General features: G+C 54.1%; 1 protein-coding gene across 6 annotated transcripts in view; it reads right to left on the bottom strand.

Annotated features, from left to right (window-relative positions):
* The window catches only part of LOC113805244 (uncharacterized), a gene marked incomplete at its 3' end in the record, with an annotated part of 131,317 nt that extends 130,095 nt beyond the window's left edge, over nt 1-1,222 (bottom strand). For 2 of the 6 annotated variants that reach the window (XM_070135165.1, XM_070135168.1), the window contains 2 exon segments: nt 1-29; nt 1,138-1,222. The exon segment at nt 1-29 is cut by the window's left edge and continues 1,229 nt beyond it. 6 annotated transcript variants of the gene reach the window in all.
* Nucleotides 1,223-5,000: the final 3,778 nt, after the last annotated feature.

Raw genomic sequence — 5,000 nt, 5'->3', positions numbered from 1 at the left:
CACCAAAATAATCCTTCTAAACAATCAAGCTGTAAACAAATAAACAAAGTGAAAAAGAAACACACCAAAACGGTATCCGACTCCTCAATCACGCACCAACAAAAATAGAAATGTCAATATCCACATCAGCAAACTGAGCGCCCAACCAATCCATATGATGTTCCTCTGTGCCACAGGACTAGAAGGAGCCTGGGCATCACCTAGCGCACACTCTTTCGCACACTGACGCCTCGCTGCGGAACGCACAACAGCCTTATTTTCGCCGTTTCAGGTGGGTTTTCTCAAATTTAAAGCAAGCGTGGGTGCCACGGGGCGGAGTGCGGCCACTTTCTCCTGCCCGACGCGGTACCTCCGAGATGACTCACTGGAAAAACGTACACCACCCACATCCGCATCACCCGTGCCCTTCTCGCGCCGTAAGACGATCCCGCCTTCCTGGCTCACTTCACTTGGATCTGGAGTTCGTGAAGTGAGTTCAAATTACGATCTCAACGATGTTCAGCCTTGGCGCTAGTGGGGCTTCCTTCTCAGCTGTTCCAGGGTCGGCGTTGCACTCGTGCTTACTTGCACTGTCCCGTGGCTACAGCCGTTCATGTGAACACGATCGTACGTATTGCGGTATACTACACTGGCACAGACGCTTCATGAATCTAAGGTACTCTGCTGGTCGAGATGGCTGGAATTTTCAACTACGAAACACCAACACGAAACGCGAAATTAAGATTTTATCTATTGTGGCGACCGCACTAAAAAACCTTATCAGTTACACCCTCATCTAATTTTATGGAATGAAACAGTGGATATGCACGAGGCTGAATGTTTCCAGACAGACTGAAGTCAGGTAACGGGCCAGTCACCAGCGCGAGACCAAGCCAGATTACGTCATCACTAAACTCTATTTCATGTAATATATCAACAGGAATAATTTCATCCAAAACCTGTTTCCATACAATTCATCTGCTATGTTTTGGAGAAAAATGAACACACGAGAGAGCTAATTAGCGCGAACTCGCAAATGCATAGACACAGGCACTTGATTTCAATTCGTCACTTCCAGCACAGCAAGGCCTGTCTCGCTATCTGTTAAGAGTGAGCTGTTGAAAATATTTCTAAGTCGAACAGAGTTCGCCAACAGACCCACGACCGCACACCAAGAGCACTACAAACAGGCCGGAACCAAGAGAGCGAACAATTCAAGCCTGACAGAGCCAGACTTCCAAACACCCGCCGTCACCTGTGCTGCCACCAATTTCCCAACACCTTGTACAGCAAACCTTAACGAGGAATTCGGACCAAACGTATCAACAGCACTATGCCAGTATTTCTACATACTGAGTATTCCTGTAGATATATGGATCATTAAAATCAGAAAATGACAGATTTGACAACTTTACGAACAATTACATTCGTACGCCCGGCAGCCAAGTACGTGTTCCGTGAGCGCTGAGCATGTGGCTGTGACCGCCAGCTGCTACGAGCGCAAACCCACATTAACAGGTATTTTGTTAAATGAAGCGCCCTTTCAGAATCCTCTTTATCATCTCCTAGTGGCTAAGCTCTTAGCCGATTCCGGAACTGTTGGCTGCGATGAATGGACATCTGAGTCAGAAAGGGAGGTAATTCTCAGACTTAAGTGTACATCGCCCGAGACGAAGGACGTGGACCTGCGGAAAACTTTCCCAGAATGCATCTTCCACTTGATTATAAAAAAAGTAAACAATACAGTTTCCTGGTCACCTAAATCTTTAACCTGGTTACATTAGGGGAACTGCATGCCATAGCCATATCACGCAAATGCATTCTCAAAATTTAAAAAATGCATATATTCCAGCTAATACCACGTACATACTTTGTTCCCCCGCCAAGAAAAATGTCACGCAGTCACTGAGACTTCGGTAAAAAGAGAAAAGAATCAAAATATATGCAGCGTCACAGAGGTCGGCGCGAGCCAGGAAACAAATTCCCTTAACTTTGGAAAACAAGTCGAGTGACGCAAGACGCCGAGTGTCCACGCGGCCGCACGCTCCGTAGCTCAAACGCCGCGCCGACGCCCTTCCTCCACGTCTAAGCCACTCGGATTCATTCGAATCTGTGAACTCTTAACGACTAAGCAAAATCTGAACGCATTATTAAAGGAACAACAACAAAAATGCGGTGGGCCGGTTACGGTCTGGAAGGGAAGGACAGAGCAGGCGGAACTAACTGCACGGATACTAACAGTAAATAGGGTTCGGCCGCTTAGGTCGTACTAAAGGAATAACGCACAACAGTATCAGAAACAACATTCAGAATCATAAAACTGATACGGTTATTACCTTCATCGACAGAATGACAACAAAGAAATTATACAGAGAGACAGGGTGACAGAGAAACGGGGGAGGGGGAGGGGGGCGTCTCGCTGCAGGTTAAGGTACGGTGTTCGGTGGTGTTGGAGGAGGGGGAAGAGGGGGCAGGAGGGGGAGGCAAGGAGAAAGGAAGTAAACGACAAGAAAAGGGGAAAGAGAAGGGGCCGAGGTGGTGGAATGGGAAGGGAAAAGTAAGGATGGGGGCGAAGGAAGCGGATAAAGTGAGGCAGGAGGAGGAAGAGGAGGGACAACGGGAGGAGGAATAGGAGGGGCAACGGGAGGAGGAGGAAGGGCAGGGGCAACGGGAGGGGGTGGAAGAGCAGGGGCAACGGGAGGAGGAGGAGGAGCAGGGGCAACGGGAGGAGGAGGAAGAGCAGGGGCAACGGGAGGAGGAGGAAGAGCAGGGGCAACGGGAGGAGGAGGAAGAGCAGGGGCAACGGGAGGAGGAGGAAGAGCAGGGGCAACGGGGGGAGGAGGAAGAGGAGGGGCAACGGGAAGAGGAGGGGCAACGAGAAGAGGAGGAAGAGGAGGAGGGGCAAGGGGAGGAGGAGGAAGAGGAGGGGCAACGGGAGGAGGAGGAAGAGGAAGAGCAACAGGAGGAGGACGAAGTGGAGGGGTAACAGGAGGAGGAGGAGGAGGAGGGGCAACGGGAGGAGGAGGAAGAGGAGGGGCAACAGGAGGAGGAAGAGGAGGGGCAACAGGAGGAGGAGGAAGAGGAGGGGCAACAGGAGGAGGAGGAAGAGGAGAGGCAACAGGAGGAAGGAGGGGCAACAGGAGGAGGAGGAAGAGGAGGGGCAACAAGAGGAGGAAGAGGAGAGGCAACGGGAGGAGGAGGAAGAGCAGGGGCAACGGGAGGAGGAGGAAGAGCAGGGGCAACGGGAGGAGGAGGAAGAGCAGGGGCAACGGGAGGAGGAGGAAGAGGAGGGGCAACGGGAGGAGGAGGAAGAGCAGGGGCAGCGGGAGGAGGAGGAAGAGCAGGGGCAACGGGAGGAGGAGGAAGAGGAGGGGCAACGGGAGGAGGAAGAAGGAGGGGCAACGGGAGGAGGAGGAAGAGGAGGGGCAACGGGAGGAGGAGGAAGAGGAGGGGCAACAGGAGGAGGAGGAAGAGGAGGGGCAACGGGAGGAGGAGGAAGAGGAGGGGCAACGGGAGGAGGAGGAAGAGGAGGGGCAACGGGAGGAGGAAGAAGGAGGGGCAACGGGAGGAGGAGGAAGAGGAGGGGCAACGGGAGGAGGAGGAAGAGGAGGGGCAACAGGAGGAGGAGGAAGAGGGGCAACGGGAGGAGGAGGAAGAGAAGGGGCAACGGGAGGAGGAGGAGGAAGAGGAGGGGCAACAGGAGGAGGAGGAAGGCGGGGCAACAGGAGGAGAAGGTTGAGGAGCAACAGGAGGTACAGGCGGCGGCGGTTCCGCAGGAAAGGTAATTATGGTCGTAGTACTATAGGTAGACAGCGGAAGAGGGGGGGGGCGGATGAGAAAGACTGCGCGAAGGTGGTGGTAAGTAGAGAAGGGGGAGAGGATTATTAAGATGAAAAGGAAGAGGAGGAGGAGGAGAGTAAAGGAAGAAAGTGTGAATGGGAAAGGGTGTATCAGAGGAAAAGAGGAGGAGGGAGTGGGGGAGAAGGAGGGAGAGAGGAAGAGGCAGGAGGAAGATGTCAGGTGGAAAGGGAGGAGGAGAAAGAAGGCGGAAGGAAGGAGGATGGACGAAGGAAAAGGGGGAGAAGAGGAATGAAAGGGGATAAGGGAGAAGGAAGGAAAGGAAGAGAGGGAGGAGAAGGTAGAGGCAGGGAGAAGGGAGGGGGGGAAGAGGAAGAGGAGGAGGAGGAGGAGGAGGAAGAGAAGGGGGAGGAGGATGGAGAAGGAAAAATTAGAGAAACGGGAGAAGGGAAGAGGGGGAGGAGAGAAATGAGGAAGGAGAGTGTAAGGGAGTGAGAAAGAGGGAGAACAGAGGGAGGGGGAAACGGAGGAAGAGGGGAGGGACGGTGGAGGAGGAAGAGAACCAGAAAGGATGGCGGGACAAAAGGGATGAGGGGAAGAAGACGTGGGAGAAGGGAGAGGAGAGGGAAGGAGATGGGGGAGAAGGGAGAAGAGTTGGAGAAAGAAGAGGGCGAGGGGAATGGAGGGGGAGGAGAAGGGAGAGGTGAAGGGAGGAGAGGTGAAGGGAGGAGAGGGGAGGAGGGAGAAGGGAGAGGGAGGATGGGAAGGGGGAAGGGGGAGGAAGGAAGGGGAGGGGGAATGGGGAGGGAGGAAGGAGTGGGGAGAGAGAGCAAGGGGAGGGGGAGGGAGGAAGCGGTGTGGGGAGAGAGAGAACGGGGAGGGGGGAAAAAAGGGGAGAGGAGCGGGAGGAGGGAGAGGGGAGGGGATGGAGGAGGAGGAGGGAGAAGTGGCAGAGGGCGGTGGAGGAGAGGGAGGAGAGTGGTAGAGGTGAGGGAGAGGTGGGAGAGGGAGGGAGAGGAGAGAGAGCGAGAAGAATGGAGGCAGGCCGGGGTGGTCGCCGTTCGAGGGCTGCAGACGTCGCTTAACAGTAACAAGAGTAGGGAGTTCTCCAGAAAGGAGAAGGCTGCCTGCAAGTACGTGACTCGTTACGCTACCTATGGTGACAGCGCGTCACAAGCATGTGACTCGCAACGTTTGATGGTCGATGACGACTCGCCCTGAAT

The sequence above is a fragment of the Penaeus vannamei genome, chromosome 20, assembly GCF_042767895.1.
Source record: "Penaeus vannamei isolate JL-2024 chromosome 20, ASM4276789v1, whole genome shotgun sequence".
Taxonomy (NCBI): domain Eukaryota; kingdom Metazoa; phylum Arthropoda; class Malacostraca; order Decapoda; family Penaeidae; genus Penaeus; species Penaeus vannamei.
The sequence above is the reverse complement of the archived record's forward strand: the minus strand, read 5'-3'. Positions and strand labels throughout refer to the sequence as shown.